At 38.1% G+C, this 20,255-nt stretch overlaps 1 long non-coding RNA gene across 1 annotated transcript in view; it reads right to left on the minus strand.

The window, feature by feature from the left end:
- Window positions 1-971: 971 nt before the first annotated feature.
- LOC143666156 (uncharacterized) overlaps window positions 972-20,255 on the minus strand; it is a 79,671-nt gene continuing 60,387 nt past the window's right edge. Inside the window, exon 3 of the long non-coding RNA XR_013167422.1 lies at window positions 972-1,783. This is a non-coding gene — a long non-coding RNA (uncharacterized LOC143666156). The remainder of the gene's footprint in view (window positions 1,784-20,255) is intronic.

The following is a 20,255-nucleotide window of genomic DNA, read 5'->3' on the forward strand; positions in this document are numbered from 1 at the left end:
TGACAGACTGGCCAAGTTTTTCACCCATAATTTCTTTTACATATATGTAAAGTATTATTTATGGATGAAAAATATTCTCTTCATCCAGGAAAAGAGAAGTAGCCATTCAGGACAGTTGTTTATCCACATAGTTATTCATTTTCACCATCCTAGAGAACAATTAAAATGCTATTTATAGGACAACACAAGATTTTTTTAAATATCTCATTCACACTTGTAAGCAAATAAATTGTTGCAAAAATACTGGGAGAAATATTATGCCCTGGTATAACTCCTTTCAGGGGGTTTCCCAATTTCTCTTTAAAATAGAGTTAACTATCAACCCTTTCACATGAGGTTTTTTTCCTTTTCTTTCAGAGTTTTAACTTAGAGTAGACAAAATAGTTAATGGTTAAGAAGTACTTATGTCTATAGGTAGAAGACAGCAGAACTCTAAAATTTAATAACTCTGTTACCTTGCACAAGTGACTTAACGTCTATATGAGATTTCCCTAATCTGTAAAATGGAAAGAATAAACACACCTGCCTCCCTTGTTTTTGAGATGATTTAATGCATTCATAAACGTGAAGTACTTAAAGTCTGACACGCGCCACAGCACTCAACACCTGTTACCTACTTTATGCTCTTCTGTGCTTTTGAATTAATTTTCTCTCCATGTGCACTTTTTAAAGGAAAGGTTATTAGTGTCCAATTCATTAACTGTTGCGTTTAAATAGACAATAAAAAATTAACTTTAAAACTCTTTACTAAGGTTTTCTTTAGGACAGAGGTTGACAATACTGAAATGAAAGAACACAGTATTTTTAGTTCATCAACCTAAACTAAGCTAAGGGGTAAATCACGGTGCTGGCGTAAACAGTGTATTGCAAATTATAAAAGATGATCCTTAGATTTCACAGAATACTTTATAGGCTTTACTAAAGCCCTTCTAAGACGAAGCAGAATCAAACAACAAAGAAAGTAGCTGTCAGATGCAGATTTATTTTTAATTTTTTCTTTAAGTATTGATATATGTATGGGTGCATTCATACAGTACCCGATCTTACTCTGTATCTAAAATAGCTATTGGATAATGCTTCACGTTTGTTCTTTGTCTTCCTGTATGGATAAATACCGGTAAGTTTCAGAAAGCATTTTTCAAATTAATTCTGCATCATAACATATAATGCTAAAAGAGAAAAGCACCAGGCAGTTAATATGAATTCAAAATCAGTGGAGTAAAAATAGTAAGAATTTAATGCATGCAACCGATTATAGAGAACAATATGTCATAGTCAATTCCTGGAGTTAGATTTAATATTTTATTTTGAAAGTAACAAAGAATAAACTATTTTTTTCACTTTTTAATAATTCATTATTTGTATTTTTCAATATAATTCTATTAATAAAATGTTTTTTGATATCAGGACAATCACAATTTATGGATAGTTTTCTACTTTTGCTTTGCTATCCCCAGAAATATAAGAAACCAATTTGTACCCCTCCTCATTTAAAATTATTTTTTCATCACACTCTTTCAAATATTGCAAGACACAACTGACTAAAAATACATAACAATTTTTAAAATGTGTTTGCATTAATTTTGTAATATTTTATTTTACTTTGTATTATTTTGCTTCAATCCCTCTTAATATTTCAAAAAAATGCCAAACAGATTAAAAGCATCTTACATCACAAAGTTCACAATAAAACACATTTAAAAAACTGCAGTCTAGGGCAGCAGTGACTCAGTGTCAGCGTTCTCCCCTGCCATGCTGGAGACCCAGGTTCGGTTCCCAGAGCCTGCATTTAAAAAAACAAAACAAAACCAAAAATGACAATCTAGATTTTATTTATACATAGATTTGTTGATTCAACTCTGAAATAAAAGGACCCTGAAGTCCATCTCATCCACCCGCCTCATTTTGCTGACAGACAATTCCTGCTCCATTCTAGACTCATCTCCTCATTAAAGGATGATCAAGAATCTCTGCTCTCCCAGAAACATGTCCATTCCCTGGACCTATCTTAAACTCATAGCGGGTCTATTTTAGTAAGTTGTCTGGTACTTCTTCCCCAGAAGTAAATTGGGTTTGGGAATATCCTCTCTTACTGCATATCAGAAAGCTAAAATGCATGGACCTGGTGGCCTACTTCTGAGCTCTGCTTAGACTGGGGCACATCATGTTCTAACCGCTTCCACCCAGGCCCTTTGGGCAGCAGGCCTCTTGGCTATAGGACCAGCTCTGTGTTCCCACTAGCCTGTGGGGTCCAGTTTTTCAACACGTTCCCTCCAATGCCAGTTGCAGAAGCTCAATCTTTCCCTGCTTATTTCCAATGGATTCCCAAACATGTCTTTTCTTCTTCACTGTTCCTCCCTGTTTATTACAGTGGACTTGGCCACAACTGGGGGGCTCAGGCAGGAGCCTCTCTGACAGCAGGTGGGAGAAGAGTTCCAACTGCTTCTGCCCCAGCATTTTCTTGGATTTCACTTGTATTCCTCCTGGGATCAGTGCCCTTATTTTAAAAATGTTAGCTCAGGTGCCAAATCACACGCATGGCTGTTCCTTTCTATGAACTGTTCCTAATAGAAACTTAGGCCAGGAAAAGTAAATTGACTTACCTGAAATAGCTGGTAATTGTGAATATGAGTGATAATTGTCTGTTGCATATAAATTCAATTCATTTTAATAATAATAATGTTGACTAAAAGGAAATTTAAGATGCAAGTCATATAGCAGGAGACTCTATACCCGTGTTGTATTTACTATTGGATGTTTTAATTACATTCTTTATTTTGAGATAATTGTAAATACATATGCAGTTGTAAGAAATAATTGAGTGTCCATTACTCAGTGTTCCCTACAGTAACATCTTGTAAACCTATAGTAATAGCACAACCAGGATATTGTCATGGGTGAAGCCAAATACAGACGTTTTCATCATCACATGCCCTTTTATAATCACCCACTGCATTCCTGCTCCCTTAAGACACCTTCCTACCCACCCCACCATTTTCGTCCTTAACCCGTGGCGACCACTAATCTTTTCTCCATTTAATTTTATTTCAAGAATGTTATATAAATGGAGGCATATTTCTGGATTGGCTCTTTTTTTTTTTTTTTTTTGCTCTGCAAAATTCTCAAGATATACTCAGCTTGTCGCATGCAACAATAGTTTGCTCTAATCTATTGCTGAGTAATATTCCATGGAGTGGCTGTACAACAGTATGCTTAACCGATCACCCACTGAAGGGCATCTCAGCTATTTCCAATTTTAGGATATGCCATGGTTAATTGTAGTGTCAGCCTGGCTAGGTTATGTGCCCAGTTGTTTGGTCAAAAACTAGCTTAGACATTGCCATGCAGAAATTTGTAGAGGGGATTAGCATCTACAGTCGATTAATTTTAAATAAAGAAGATTACCCCCCAAAACTTGAGTTGACTTCATCCAGATGGTTGGAGACCTTAAGAGAAAGAACTTCCAGAGAAAAGAAGAAATTCTGCCTTAAGACTACAGCCAATACTGCTCTTTGAATGTCCAGCCTGCTGGCCTCTCCTGCAAATGCTGAACTCATAACTTCAACATCACAGTTCACAGAATTTCAGCCTTCTGTTTTCCTACAGAACTCAGTATTGCTAGCCCCTGCAACCAGATGAGACAATTTCTTTTAAAAATCTCTTAATATATGTAGATACATACATCTTATCAGTTCTGTTTCTCTGGAAAACCTGGTTAATGAACACTATTTCCTATAAAATTGCTATGAACTTTCAAGTATGTTTTTTTGCCTGTGAAATTAGCTGTTCTTTCTCTAGGATAAAGTCCCAGAAGGCAATTACTAGGTCATATGTTTAATTTGTTAAAGAAAATACCAAACAGCTTTTTAGGGTGTACCTTTTTACATTCCCAACAATGTATGAATGATCCAATTTTTCTGCATCCTCACAATATTTTGCATTATCATTTTTTATTAGCCATTATGATATGTAGTGTTGCCTCATTGTGGTTCTAATCTTCACTTCCTAATAGCTAATCATGTTGAGCATCTTTTCATGTGTTTATTAGCCATCTGTACATATTCTTGGATGAAATAGTTCATCCAGATTAAGGTAAATTTTTGAAAAAGTGAGTGCTAATTTATAATTGAAGTAGAGAATCTCAATTAAAATATTCTGTTAGACTTTTTGTAATATGCCACGCATTTACAATTTGGGAAACTATTTTATTTCTAATTTTTTTTCTTGTAACAAATGCTTGAGTTCTGAACATAACAGAAAGAACCAATTTCACATTAAATTTCAATCGTTATTTTAATGAGAATCCATTTTTGAAATGTCGCATTGTGTCTTGTTTTAGTATCTTGCACTGGAAGGTATATTGGGGGCACTACTTCATATTCTAAAAGCTTTTAACCTTACTGAGGGCAGCTCAAGAGAATACAACAGCCTCCTTTCTAAATGAGAACCCGGGAACAAGAGCATGAGTGGTATCGCAGCGGGAACTGCGAAGACATCGCACTGATGAAAGTATTAGCACTCTAAAGGGAGTCTTGTTTAGTCTCCTGAACTCACCCTACCTGACAGAACCGTGTTAAATTTCCTTTTCTCTAGAATTTGAAATTGTTTTGGCTTCTTCCCCCCACCTCTCAACTTAACACATATTTCAGATTGCCTATGAAGGGTTGAATTAGGAAAATACTGTTATTCTTTAAAATTTTTAAATTAAGGTCTACTCACATCCAGTTGAGTGCACAAATCTTAAGTGTCCTATTTTATGAACTGTTACACCTGTGTAACCACAGCATAGCTCAAGGTATGGAATCCCTCCATCGCCCAGAAGGCTCCCTCATGCCTCTGCCCAGTCATCGTTCCTGAGGAAGATAGCTACTCTTCTACTAAAATGATCTCTGCCATCTTCATTTTGTTTCATCTGCATGTGAATTTTCAACAAACAGAAGCATATGGTATACATTCTTCGGTGCCTGATATTGTTTGCATGGCACAATGTCTGTAATGTGATCTTTCAGACTTACCCTTTCCCCAGTTTTTAATGCAACTAGGACTTAATGTGCTATTCTAAATTTTCCTGCATCAAATATCAGAGTCGCAAATCCAGTCCCAAGAGAAAGACTGCATTCAGCTATGAGAGTAAAAGCATTAGCAACCTCATTTTAATGGTTACTATAACAATAAACCGCTTTGTAGATAATTACATTCACCTCCCCTCCAGCTTCCCACTCCTGTCACCTAATAAGGGACCCAAGCACAGACTGCTTTAACGTTCCAGAAATATCACTGGATGCATCAGTTTGACAGTGGAAGAAACATTACAGATTTTTAGTTCAAATTTATTTGGTCATGAATTTAGATAATAAGTGTTTGAACAGAAATTTGTCAATCAAAGTTGCTTGGAAGACTACATAAAAAATTCCTTGCATTTTCTTTAGATAAGCTCATAGTACACTATAAGCTGCCATATCAAATGACTTCCTGAACAGGATAACAAAGAAAATAAAACTAAAAAGAAGAAGAACCAGAACCGAAATTATTCTTCTAAAGAAAGAATATAAAAATCGTGGCTTGGTGTAGAACAAATTCAAGAAAGATTCAATATATCATAATTGAACATATGGTGTGCTCTCCAAGAAAGCTGATTTCTCTGCAGAGTTTAAATTCAGTGTCCCATAGCCAGGCCTGAACTGCAGTGAACTGAAATTTATTTGAGGTAAAGAAAGAATGCTATGAAAAGGGAAGATTCGAATACAATGGGAAGAAGAGAAGTTACTGCATTGTGCAGAATGAATGTCCACATTTGAAAAATTCTTACAGAAAGATATTAAAATACACTCAAGAAGAATATCCAATAGAGAAGAAAGAGAAATTCATAGTGAATTGGAAGGTATCAATCAATTTAATGGGCATTCCTCCTCTCTTGACAGATTTATCTTTTGATAATAATTAAATGATGGTTTGAAGCTGTTATGTACCCCAGAAAATCACGTACTTAAAGCTAATCCATTCTGTGTATATGGGCTCATTAGAATCTTGTGGTGAGCAAGATATGACCCACCTATTTAGGGCGGGCGTTATCCTTTGATTGGAGACCTTTATAAGAGGATAAAAGACAGAGAGAAGATGCAGAAAAAGCCCCAGAGAAGTTGAGAGAGAACACACAGAAAGCAGGCAGAAGTCGGAAGCAACACAGCGCAGAAGAGAAGGGAGAGACCAGCAGCTGTCACCATGCTCCCGGCCACGGGACACAGGAGCTGAGGGATGCCGGCGGTCAGTCCGCAGGGAGAAAGCACTGCCGGGTGGTGCCTTCATCTTGACATTTTCACAGCCTCAGAACTAAACTTGTAAAGTAATAAATCCCCATTATGAAAGCCAACCCATTTCTGGCGTATTGCATTTTGTTAGCTTTGGCAAAGTAAAACAAACTTACAATACTAAATTTAATAAGCTAGAAATAGAGGCTAATTTGACAGTAAAATGCCTAATTACAGACATTTAAAACAGATAACTTTTAGGGTATAATCTTAAATCAGGGATGAAATAAAAATTAATTAATATCTAGTACCACATGGGCACCAATGAATTAGGGCGGATGCTTGCCTTAGCTGCAGCAGAGTTTCCCGGGCCCCTGCTCTGCCCAGCAGTCAGTCATGCTTTGGTTGATGGATCATGGAGACATCTGTGAGGCCTCAGAGAAGAGATGGTGTTTGGTAAGGGGCAACGAGACTGGGGAGCTCAAGGCAACAAGAATGGAAGTACTTAGATATTTCAGCAAGTACTTTGGCCTCATCTGTGTTTAATGATAGAAGGTCTGTGCTACCTCAATTTCCTCTGCTTGCATAATCTCTCTGTCATTAGATAAGGAAGAAGGTCTAAATTTGAAGCATTTATTTGCTTTTGAACCTTAAAGCCCATGAAGAAGTTTAATTACTCATATTGAAGAAAATCATCTTCCATAACCAGGTGTATTGTTTTAAAGCTTATTTGCCTATTTTTTCTATATAAAGAGAATCTTTAGCTTGATTCATGGAAGCATCACATATGGTCTACTCGAAAAGCTCTTCTAACTAATATTGTATTAATTCTTTCATGTATACATTTCTTCCTGCAATTATTCATGCTTTCAACAAAGTTTGATTGAGAAATATTTAATACTCTAGTGTTTTGAATGCCTTTTAGATTTAAAATTGTTCCCCAATTATAAAACAAATATTTGCCCCTGGTGTTCTAGTTTGCTAGCTGCCAGAATGCAATACACCAGAAATGGAGCATTTTAAAAAGGGTAATTTAATAAGTTGCTAGTTTACAGTTCCAAGGCTGAGAAAATGTCCCATTTAAACAAGTCTATAGAAATGTCCGATCAGAGACATCCAGGGAAAATGATACCTTGGTTCAAGAAGGCTGATGAAGTTCAGGGTTTCTCTCTCAAGTGGAAAAGCACATGGCAGACACAGCATCATTTGCTTGCTTTTTCTCCTGGCCTCCTGTCCCATGAAAGTCCCTGGGAGGTGCTTTCGTTCCTCATCTCCAAAGGTCGCTGGCTGGTGGACTCTGCCTCTTGTGCCTATGTCATTCTTCTCTGCTCTTTCCGAATCTCTCTCATTCTCCAAAATATCTCCTCTTTTATAGAATTCCAGGAAACTAATCAAGACCCACCTGAATGGGTGGAGTCCACCTAATCCAGCTTAACAACCACTCTTGATTGAGTCACATCTCCAGGGAGATGATCTAATTACAGGTTTATACATACAGTACTGAATAGGGATGAGAAGAAATGGCTTCTTTTACAAAATGGAATTAGGATTAAAACATGTCTTTTCCAGGGTACATAAATCATTTCAAACCAGCACACCTGGTGAAAAAAAATAGGAAGAACAGAAAGTTTTTAAGAAGATAAAAACAAATATGTTGGCTAACATTTGAGGTTATTGCCTAGAGGCCTTTTTTATTTGTTTTTAAAATCAGACTTGCAATTCAAATTGAATTTGAAATTTGTACACGATTTTAACATAAACATTTCACATGACACTGAAAACACTGAAATCATTGTTTTAAATGTCACATAATATATCATTTAAATTACCATTTACCTAACTATCCCTTTAATGTTGGATATGATTATGAACAATTCTATGATGAATAAATATATGTATAAATAAGTTCATGCATTTATTATTATTTCCTTAAAAGTTGGCTTTTAAAACAGAATTCATAATGAAACATGATGAAAAAAATTTAAGGATATTGATGCATATTGCAAAATTCATTTACAGAAAAGTTGTGGTAATTTTGTCTCTATCAATTGGTAGGACTATGCTCATCTTACCTCCTTCAGCCTAGCTATTGCACATTATTTTTAATAAAACTAAAATTAACTCTTTGTGGCTTTATTATGTGACTATAGCATTTTAGTTTTAATTTGCCTTTCCTTCTAGGAATGATAGAAAATTCACTGTAAAATTATTAGGTGTTCAAAAGGTCTAACAATAATGAGTCAAAACTATGATGTGGTGGTAATACTATCAAGAAACTGAGAGCAAACTAAAATATCTGAAACTATACTGCTGCTCAATGAAATTAGGAATATCATTTAAAAATTAGAAAGTATGGCTGTGTTAAATAAACTCAGAAAGGAAAGCCAAATAATCATCTTAATAGATTCAAAGTGTAAGACCAGAGAAATTCCTCATCCTATATAATCTTCATCTCTCTTTTATTTTTCCAGACCGTTCAAAGCAAATTCCATGACATGAGTCAGATTAAACAAGGGGAATTTATTGGCTCACAATTTTAAATGTGGGAAAATGTCCAAATCAAAGTATCTTCAAGGTGATTCTTTTTTTTAAGTTTTTTATTGTGAAATATAACACATATACAAAAAGCAATAAATTTCCAAGTACATTTTAACAAGTAATTATAGAACAGATTTTAAATTTTGGTATGGGTTGGAGCCATGATTTTTTGTTTTTTCTTCTAGCTGCTCCGAGACACTGGAGACCAACAGAAATATCAATGTAATGATTCAGCAGTCATACTCATTTGTTAAATCCTATCTTCTCTGTTATACTCTTCCTCTTTAAATAACATATACACATAAAAGTAATAATTTTCAAAGTACATCACAACAATTACTTGTAGAACAGATTTCAGGGTTTGGTATGGGTTACAATTCCACAATTCTAGGTGTTATTTCTATCTGCTTTAAGGTACTGGAGGCTAAAAGAAATATCAGTATAATGATTCAACAATCATACTCATGTGCTAAACCTGACCTTCTCTGTATAACTCCACCATCATCTCTAATCTTTCTCCTACCTTTAGGGGTATTTGAGCTATACCCATTCTAACTTTTTCATGTTGGAAAGGGCTGTTGATAATATGGGGTAAGGAGATGGAACTAGTTGATGTTCTGGGGAGGCTGGCCCCTCTACGTTTCAGGACATCTCTGGTCCGGGGACCCATCTGGAGGTTGTAGGTTTCCGAAAAGTTACTCTAGTGCCTGGAGCCTTTGTTGAATCTTATATAACGTGCTAGGTGTTCTTTAGGATTGGCAGGAATGGTATTGGTTGGGGTTGGCAAGTTATGATAGGTAGCAAAGTCTAACTGAAGCTTGTGTAAGAGTGACCTCCAGAGTAGCCTCTCGACTCTACTTGAACTCTCTCAGCTGCTGATACCCTAGTTGTTACACTTCTTTCCACCCTTTTGGTCAGGATGGCATAGCTGCTCTCACAGTGCCAGGGCCAAGCTCATCCCTGGGAGTCATCTCCCATATCTCCAAGGAAACTTTCATCCCCGGATGTCATGTCTCAAATAAGGGGAGGACAATGGTTTCATTTGCAGAGTTGGGCTTAAAGAAAGACAGGACACATGTGAGCCACACACGAGGTCCTCTGGAGGTGACTTTTACACACACCTACAGGTAGGCTAAGCTTCTCCACTATCTATAAACTTCACAAGCAGAAACCTCACGATCAAGGGCTGGGCCTATTGATTTGCATGTCTTTAATATTTGACACAGTATCCAGGGTTTCCGTGGTGGTCAAGTTTAATAGTTCCATATTTGTTCTCCCATCTCTCAAGGGACTTTGTCAATACTTTTTTATTATCTGCTGAATGCACCCTGGGATGTATCTAGGCTTTACATTAAGCTATACAGAATTAGGGCCCTCATTCTTATTCTGGGCTGCTTGTGTTTGGACTGTTTAAATGATCTAGCCAGACAGGTTGAGTTCGATTATGTGCTGCAGAAAACCTAGGTTCTGGACATAATACAACTTTCTTCCTTTGGTCTCAAAGAGTTCTAAAATACAGCATTGTCTTTCCTACCCCTGTATTCTGAATTAATTTAATCCTGACCTGCTTGGCTTCATTCTTATCTCTAAATAAGAGGTTATACGTATATAAAACAGCCCCTTAAAATCCACCAATGACAATTACCACTCTGGACTAAATGTGGCTGCTATATGAGCTTACAGTCTAGGCCTCAGTTTTCTTGTAAGTATTTTCTAAATGAAATCATACAATATTTGCTCTTTTGTTTCTGACTTATTTTGCCTCACCAAATGTACCACAGCCCAACTCACATCGTTGCATGCCTCACAGCCTTGCTCCTTTTTGTAGCAGCACCATGCTTGATCATATATTTATATCATCATTTGCCAATCTGCTTCCTGGTGAGGGTGTCTTTAAGCTAACTCTATCTACTGGGCCTCATGTATAATGTCCAAAGTGAACAGTCTCAATTTTATATATTTTGTTGTTCCTAAGAGAACATAGCCAATAAACACACCCTCCCCAAATAGAAAATCTAGACCTCCCCATAACCCTTGCCCCTCCCTGCATTATGTACCCCTGGTATTGCTGTGGTACTGTTGATATTTTGCTGTTAAACATAGCCAGACACAAGCAATATCGTTTCCCCCCATACCCCCAAATTATACACTCTTTGTACAAGATTCATACCCTTGCAGTAGTTCATGCAAGAACTTATTTATATTTGTAGTGTTAATTGGTAGGACACATGAGTCTATACAACCCCTTTCAATTATGTTTGCCTTCTCTATGGTAAAATTACTTATAGACCCACTAGTGAACTGCCTTCACTTCTATCTATTCCCTTACAATTAAGTTCATCCATCTCAAGCTTCTGTGTATCTCTAGTTCCCCTTTATTCTGTATTATAAGCCTTTGATTTTTTCTTTACCATGGTGATAAAAGTGGAATTATACAGTATATGTCCTTTTGTGTCTGGTTTATTTCACTCAGCATTATGTCCTCAAGGCTCATCTATCCTGTCATGTGGTTTAGGAAGTCATTTTGTCTTAATGTTGCATAATATTCCATTGTATGCATATACCATATTTATTAATCCACTTTTCTCATCCATCTTGTCATGTGGTTTAGGACGTCGTTTTGTCTTAATGTTGCATAATATTCCATTGTATTCATATACCACATTTATTAATCCACTCGTCCGTTCATGGGCATTTGGATTGTTTCCATCTTTTAGCAATTGTGAATAATGCTGCTATGAACATTGGTGTGCAAATCTCTGCTTCTGTTACTGCTTTCGGCTCTTCTGGATATATACTGATTAGTAATATTGCCAGGTCATAAGTCAACTTGACATTTAGTTTTCTGAGGAACTGCCAGACTGTCTTCCATAGCAGCTATACCATTATACATTCCCACCAGCAGTGAATAAGTGTCCCAATTTCTCCACAGCCTCTTCAACCATTTGTAGTTTCCTGTGTGTTCAATACAGGTGTGAGGTGATATCTCATTGTAGTCTTGATCTGCATTTGCCTTACAGCTAATGAGAATGAGCATATCTTTGTGTGCTTTTTAGCCATCTGTATTTACTCTTCAGAAAAATGCCTATTCATATCTTTAGCACACTTTATAATTGGTTTGTTTGTTCTTTTGTTATTCAGTTGCATGATTTCTTCTTATATACACAATATTAAACCTTTGTCCAATGTGTGATTTCCAAATATTTTCCCTGTTTAGATGGGTTCCTCTTCACCTTTTTGACAAACTTTTTTGAGGCAGAAAGCATTGATTTTGAGGAGTTCCTATTTATCTATTTTTTTATTGTTGTTGCGTGTGCTTTGGGTATAAAGTTTAGAAAGCTACCTCCTATTACAAGATCTTGAAGATGTTTCCCTACATTTTCTTCTAGGAGCTTTATGGTTCTGGTTCTTATATTTAGGTGTTTGATCCACATTGAGTTAATTTTTGCACAGGGTATGAGGTAAGGGTCCTCTTTCATTCTTTTAGCTATCGATAACCAGCTCTCCCATGACTATTTATTGAAAAGACTATTTTGCCCCGTTTCAGTAGAGTTGGGGACCTTGTCGAAGATCAGTTGACCATAGATTCGGTGACCTATTGCTGCACTTTTCATTTGATTCTATTAATTAATACTTCTATCTTTGTGTGAGTACCATGATATTTTGACCACTGTGGCTTTATAATGAGTTTTAACATCTTCGTTACCTGGTGCCTGCCCATGTAAAAAGAAAAAAAAGATTTTAAAATCGGGAAGTGATAATCCTCTCACTTTCTTCTTCTTTTTTAGGATGCTTTTAACTATTTGGGGTCTCTTTTCCTTCCAAATGAATTTGGTAACTAGATTTTCCAAGTCATCAAAGTAGGTTGATGAAATTTTGATTGGTACTGCATTGAATTGGTGGATCAATTCAGGTAGAATTGACATCTCAACTGTATTTAACCTTCCTATCTATGAACTTGGTAAGTCTTTCCAACTATTTAGATATTTGATTTTTTTTTTTTTAACAATGTCATATAGTTCTCTGTGTACAAGTCTTTTAAATCCCTGGTTAATTTCAATTCCATATACTTGATTATTTTAGTTGCTATTTGGAATGTAATTTTTTCCTTAATTGACTTCTCAGTTAAGTCATTGCTTGTCTATGGAAACATTACTGAATTTAGCAGATTAGTTTTATAACCTGCCACCTTGCTGAATTTATTTATTAGCTCAAGTAACGTTGTTGTAGATTTCTCAGAGTTCTCCAAGTATAGTATCAGGTCACCTGCAAATAGTGAAAGTTTTACTCCTTCCTTTCCAATTTGGATGCCTTTTATTTCTTTTTCTACCTGATTACTCTTGCTAGAAATTCTAGGAAAATGTTGAATAATGGTGGCGACAGTGGGCATCCCTGTCTCATTCTCAATCTTAGGAGGAAAGGGAGGGAAGCTTTCAGCGTCTCACCATTGAGTATATTGGCTTTTCATATATGTCTTTTATCATGTGGAGGAAATTACCTTTGATTCCTTACCTTTTGAAGTATTTTAATCAGAAAAGGATGTTGAATTTTTTCAAATGTTTTTTCAGCACCTATGGAAATGCTCATTTGTGATTTTACCCTTTCATCTTGTTAATGTGCTATATTACAATAATTGATTTTTTTGCATTGAGTCATCCTTGCATTCCTGGTGTAAACCCACCTAATCATGGTGTATAATTCTTTTAATGTACTATTGGATTTGATCTGTTAATATTTTGTTGAGATTTTTGCATCTGTATTTATTAGAGAGATTGATTTGTAGTTTTCCTTTCTTATAGCATCTTTGTCTGGTTTTGGTATTGAAGTGATGTTAATTTCACAAAATGAGTTAGGAAATAGTCCTTTTATTCAATTTTTTGGAAAAGTTTGTGCAGGATTGTGTTAGTTCTTTTTGGAACGTTTGATAAAATTCCCCTGTGAAGCCATTCGGCCCTGGGCTTTTCTTTGCAGGAAGATTTTTCATGACTGAATCTCTTTACTTGCGATTGGTTTGTTGAGATCTTCTATTTCTTTTTGAGTTAGTGTAGCTTGTTTGTGTTTTTCCAGGAATTTGTCCATTTCATCTAAGGTGTCTAGTTTGCTGGCATATAGTTGTTCATAATATTCTCTAAGAATTTTTTTGTTATTTCTCCAGGGTCTGTGCTAATGAACCCCCCCCCCCCCCCCAATTTCTGATTGTTTATTTGCATCCTCTCTCTCTTTTCCTTTGTCAGTCTTGCTAGCGGCCCACTGATTTTATTGACTTTCTCAAAGACCCAACTTTTGGTTTCATGGATTCTTTCTATTGTTCTTTTGTTCTCCTATTGATTTAACTCCTGTCATTTCTCTTCTATTTGCTTTAGGGTTAATTTGCTGTTCTTTCTCAAGTTCCTCAGGTGAGCAGTTAAGTCCTCAAGTTTAGCTCCTTGCTCTTTTAAAATATAGGTATTTAAGGCAATAAATTTCCTTCTCAGCACAACCTTTGTCATATCCCATAAATTCTGATATGTTGTGTTCTTGTTTTCATTTGTCTCCAGATAGCTACTGATTTCTCTAGCAATTTCTTCTTTGATCCACTCATTGTTTAAGAGTGTGTTATTTAATCTCCACATATTTGTGAAAGTTCTCATTCTTTGGTGGTTATTGATTTGCAGCTTCACTCCACTGTGATCACAGAATGTGCCTTGAATAATTTCTGTTTTCAAATTTATAGAGACCTGTTCATGTGACAACCTATATATGTCTGGTAGGGCAAGTTCATATATCAGATTGCTTAAGTTCTCTATTTTCTTGTTGATCTTCTGTCTGGTTGCTCTGTCTATACAAAAGAGTGGTGTACTGAAGTCTCCTACTATTATAGTTGAAACATTTATCACTCCCTTCAGTTTTGCCAATGTCTGTCTCATGTACTTTGGAGCTCCTTGACTGGGAGCATAGACATTTATTATTGTTATTTCTTCTTGGTTAATTGCCCCTTTTACTCACATATAGAGTCCTTATTTGTCTCTTACAGTGTCTTTATATTTAAAGTTTATTTTATCTGATACTAGTATAGCTATTCCTTCTTTCTTTTGGTTACAACTTGCATGGAACATCTTTTTCCATCCTTTCACTTTCAATCTATTTGTATCCTTGTGTCTAAGATGAGTCTCTTGTAAACAGCATATAGCTGGATTATATTTTTTAATCCATTTTGCCAATCTGCATGTTTTAATTGGTAGGTTTAGTCTGTTAACTTTCAAAGTTATTGCTGTAAAGGCATTTCTTGAATCCATCATTTATCCTTTGGATTTTATTTTTAAGATCACATGCTCCTTTCCCTCTTTCTTTTTTTATCCTTTAGGTTACTCTTATAGGTACTCTTCAGTTCTGTGCTCTCCTCCAGACCTCCCCCTCTTGTCTTTTTTTTTTCAGTTGGCAGAACTCCCTTTAATATTTTTTGTAACGCTGGTCTCCTGTTGACATAATTGCTCAGCCTTTATTTGTCAGTGAAAATTTTAATTTCTCCCTCAGTTTTGAAGGACAGTTTGGCTGGGCACAGAATTCTTGGCTGGAAGTACATGTCTTTCAGGATCTTAAATATATCATCGCACTGCCTTCTCACCTCCATGGTGCCAGCTGAGTAGTCTGAACTTAGCCTTATTTGGTTTCCCTTGTATGTAGTAGATTGTTCTTCTCTTGCTGCCTACAGGATTTTCTGCTTCTCTTCAATGTTTGACAAACTGATTAGTACGTGTTTTGGAGTGGGTCTGTTTGGATTTATTCTATTTGGAGTTTGTTGGGCTTCTTTGATTTGCATATTTATGTCTTTTAAAAAAGGTTGGGAATTTTTCCTCCGTTCTTTCCTCAACTAATCTTCCTACCCCTTTTTTCTTCTCTTCTCCTTCTGGGACACCAGTGATTCCTATATTTATGTGCTTTGTTTTGCCCATTATTTCCCTGAGATTCAATTCACATTTTTCCATCATTTTTGACACTTGCTCTTTTGTGTGTTCAAAATTAGTTGTTCTGTCCTCTAATTCACTTATTCTTTGTCCTACCTTTTCAAATCTGCTGTTGCATGTCTCTAGGATTTTTTTTTCACATGGGCAGGCACTGGGAATTGAACCTGGGTCTCCAGCATGGCAGGTGAGAACTCTGCCTGCTGAGCTACCATGACCTGCCCTCTTGTATATTTTTCATTTGGTCTACAGCATCTTTACTCTCTGTGATAGCTGCTATTTTTCTATTTATTCATTTAAATTCCTCTTTATGTTCTTCTGTTGCTTTCTTGATCTCCTTTATGTCATTAGCCATCCACTGATTTTATTTCGTAAAGTTATATGAACATCTTTGATTAGTTTTTTCCAAAGTCTATGTCTCCTCTGATGTTTTAATTGGTCATTAGACTGGACTGTGTCTGTCTACATCTTCATATGGTTAGTGATCTTCTATTGTCATCACGGCATGTAAATATCTTGATAGGGTTACTTTGGATGTTGAATTTCTTCAGTCTAAAGCTTTGTATTTGTGGTCAAGTATGGAGCAGGGCATGGGGGATGATGAGTCCAGGGCAGGGCAAGTCCGGTGATGGGTTGTGGTGCAGGTGCAGGTATATGCGTGGATTGGGGACACCACACTGGTGCCTGTGAGTGTGGGGTGCAGGTCGTGGGGTTGTGGACATGTGGCACAGTGCCTGTGGAGCTGAGGTACAGTTCAGGCAGTCTCTGGAGTGCAGGAGCAGGGTGCGGCATAGGGGACACAGAGGTAGATTATCACAGGAGGCAGATGGGGGGTTGAGCAGTTGTGTTGTGGCTGGTATGTGGGCAAGATGTGAGTGGGTACATAAAGCATGTGGGTCCTGGATTCAAGGCACAGATGTCAGGGTAGAGAGAGTTTAGGTTGCAGGTGTGTCCTTGCACAGGAGGAGGGGTGCAGGGGGCCACAATGTGGATGTGTGAGTGTGTAGGGGCAGGGCACAGCTCACGGAGGTTTTGGGACGTGTGTCAGGGGGAGGTGGTGATGAGTGATGGTTGAGTGGGGCCCTTGCATGGGTCCACTGGCACAGGGGTGGGGCAGGATGCCTGTTTTTGCAGTGCAGAGACCACGTAGCACAGATGTGCCCAAGAGCACCTGCCAGGTGTGGGAGAGGGCACTTGTTCTGGGGGATGGGGCAAGGTGTGCACTTGTAAGGGGCAGGGGCGGTGGTGTGCAGGGTTAAGAGGTCTCTGCATGGATGCATGGGTGCCCGGTAAGGAGGATGTGGCTGTGCCAGTGTGTGGGTCTGGGGGCAGGGCCCTGGTGTGTGTGGGTGTGGGTGGCATGTCCCCGGTGTACATGGATGTGGGTGACTGGAGCCTGCTGTGCTCATGCAGATGTGGGATTGTGCCTCCGTGAGCTGGTGAGTGGATGTGGCCTGGACATGCAGGTCAGCACTTCCCCAGAATGGAGGGGTTGCAGCGTGAGTAGGGCGTGTGCATGTGTATGGGGGCTGGATGTTGATGTGTGTGCAGAGCTCAGGGGAGGGTGTCAGGAGGGGTTGAGCAAATGCGGGCTGGGTGTGTGTGTGGCCCAGATATGAAGGTGAGCTTCTGCAAACCCAGATGCACAGGTGACCGCCTGCCGGGGGCAGGGATGGGGAGGAGGCCGAGGAGTTGGCCACTGGTACACTTGTCTCAGGAGACTGTGTGTTTGTGTGGGAGAGGTGGGTCAGGCTGGGACAGGCTTGTTGGGGGGCTGCTTGGAGCGCAAAGAGGGGGCAGGTGATGGGGTTCAGGTGCATGCAGGGTGGGGGGGAGTCATGGGGCAGGGGTGGCGTGCATGAGGGTAGAGTGTTAAAGAAACTAGGCTTGCCTTACTTCCTTGTCCCTGCCTCCCTGTCCGGGCACTCCTGAGGGCTCCCAGCCGCTGTCTGGAAGTGGATGCTGGATGTGTTAGGTAGGCTCTTTGCACTTGCTGGAGGGGCTCCAGTTCTCTGCGTCTCTCCCAGGGACTCTCCCAGGTTACCTGGGCATCACTGTCCTGGTCTTTGGTCTGCCCCTTCTCTATCTGGTCTCTGGAGCAGGGGTGAACCCCACCTGTCCTGTTGCACATTGTCCAGGTGATGCCTCCCTAACTGAAGCCTGGCTGCGCTCCTCTGTCAGATGGTGAGGGCGTGGTGGCACTGCTTAGTCTCTCCCTTCTCTTCCCAGCTCTGTTGATTTCTGCTTCCATGGCTTTCTTTCTCTGTGTCTGAATTTCATTCTGTTTATAGAAGGACTCCAGTAATAGGACTGAGACCCATCTCGACTGAGGTGGGACACACCTTGACTGAAGTTCCTCACCCAAAAATCCTACCTACGATGGGTTCACACCACAGCAGTGGATTAGGTTCAGAACATGCTTTTCTGTTTGAACATATAGTTTCAGAGCACTGCAGCCTCCTTATCTAAAAATAATGATGGAAATGGTATTTTAACTCTAATTTTTATAAAGAAAGGTGATTTTGATGTGGTATTTTAATCCTTTTTTTTTTTTTTTACCTTTTCTCTGTTTTTTTTCTTCATTTTCAAAAACCACTAATTTCCCTGTTTTCCATAATGTTAAATACAGTGACAGATTTTTTAATTTTCCCTCCACAGACATGAGCTCATTTCAGGCAAGACTGTTTTAAAGTCTCTGTATTAATTTTCTGCTCCTTCACTCCCAGTTTACAGGTACTCAGCATGTTTGTTTAAAGAGCAAGGGGAGAATGTATGAAATGAACAGGTTGCAAATCCTCAACTGAGTAGTAAGATGCTGCATTTTGTAACTCACTGTTTGTGGGAGAGTGTCCCGCCCATGTTTTGAACTATTAAGAAAAGGCTGGGTTAGTTTAACTCTAAATATTCTCCCAGAAGGTTTGAAGTGAAAAAAAAAAAGTAGTGTTCATTTGATACGGAACCTGAAGATTTGAGACAATATTAACGGGGGAATAAACACTACAGGAACACCGATTCACAGAGTCTCCTTATTAATGACCGTTTATCCTGGTGCGACAGAGAAATGATCTGATGAAATGCCAGCCTGTACTCTTATGGGATGGTCTCATTCTTACTCAAATGAAAATGGCTAAGGACAAGGTGCATAGGTGTCATATCTCTAGCATACTGGGGTCATTAGTCCTGGAAATTAAATGTTCTCACAGTCTTCCTTTTAAAGGAATCACATAGACTTCACTGTGTAGAATCTGTGGGAGTATTTGATTTCCAGCTCCTAGCTCATTAGTCTCCCTCCCTTGCAAGTGTGTTCATGAGGTCCTCTTCCAGTTACCAGAACAGCCCTGGAAGCACATAAAACTATTCTGGAAATATAGCTATTTTTTTATTCCTGGAGGTACTATAGTTCAATCTTAGCATGATGCCCCATAACTGAGTGATTAAGTGCTTTAGGGTGGAACTAACTAAAGTAGGTTATAGCCTTATAAAGTTGTATTCTTGAAGGTTTGCTTATACCTTGTCTTTCTCTTGGTTTTCCCTCTCCTATTTGCAACAAAAGAATTATTTTATATATCCTTGATAAAAACTTTTCACATAACCATGGATCCTTATTTACATGAATTAGACTAGAAGAATCAGCTGAAGAAAATTTACATCTATTTTATTACTTCCTACTTGCAATCAATGTCTGAGCATTAATTATGGACAGATTATTCTGTCTCTCTTTGTTTCCTATTATTGTTATGGAAAATTCCAATCTAAATCTTTATTCTCTCTTCAATAAAAATAAAGAATGAAACTATCAAAATCATGAAAACAATATTAGAAAGAACACAGTGTATTAAAAATTACTCCTTGATTGTTAAGGATTAAACAATCCACCTTTGGACCCTGCCCTTCTGGGTTCCATTTAAGAATGCTGAGGATCTCTGAGAGTCATCTTGGATGAAAAGGTTATGGAAAGTCTCTGCTTCTTTGAAGAAGGACGAACGCAAGGGAAATTCAAATCTCGAAAGCCACCTTGTCAATTAGCCTATCACCCTTTAATTAGAAGTTAAAGTCCTAAATTTTAGTCAAAGTCTGCCCCTCGTTTTGAGTATCTCCAAGAAATTGAACCTTATTCCACCCACATGTGTACCTGATGGGAACAGAAAAAAATTAGCAGAGGTTCCCAATGAGAAGGTGAACTAAGTTATTTGAATGCTGGTCCTCGGTGTTCAGCCTGCCCCAGAAAAGTAAACAGCTTCGTCTCATTGTCAGGCAAGGAGGCTCTGGGTTGTGTTATTAAGAAAGGCCACAATTTCCTTATGCTTTACCACTAGATAAAGATCCTTTATGGTATCTTTGAAAAGGTCAATAGCACTGTTAATTCTTCATTAGGTCAGAAGGAGAAAATCAACTGAAATGTAGAGGTAATAAGGATTGAAGGGCCTTAGAGGTAATTAATTCTACCTGGAATTAATTCTATCCTTTCTTACCATGTTCCTATCACAAACAGAGCCTGCAGCTTGCTTTCAGAAGAAAGAAAGGATTG

Source organism: Tamandua tetradactyla, chromosome 22 (genome assembly GCF_023851605.1).
Source record: "Tamandua tetradactyla isolate mTamTet1 chromosome 22, mTamTet1.pri, whole genome shotgun sequence".
Lineage (NCBI taxonomy): Eukaryota > Metazoa > Chordata > Mammalia > Pilosa > Myrmecophagidae > Tamandua > Tamandua tetradactyla.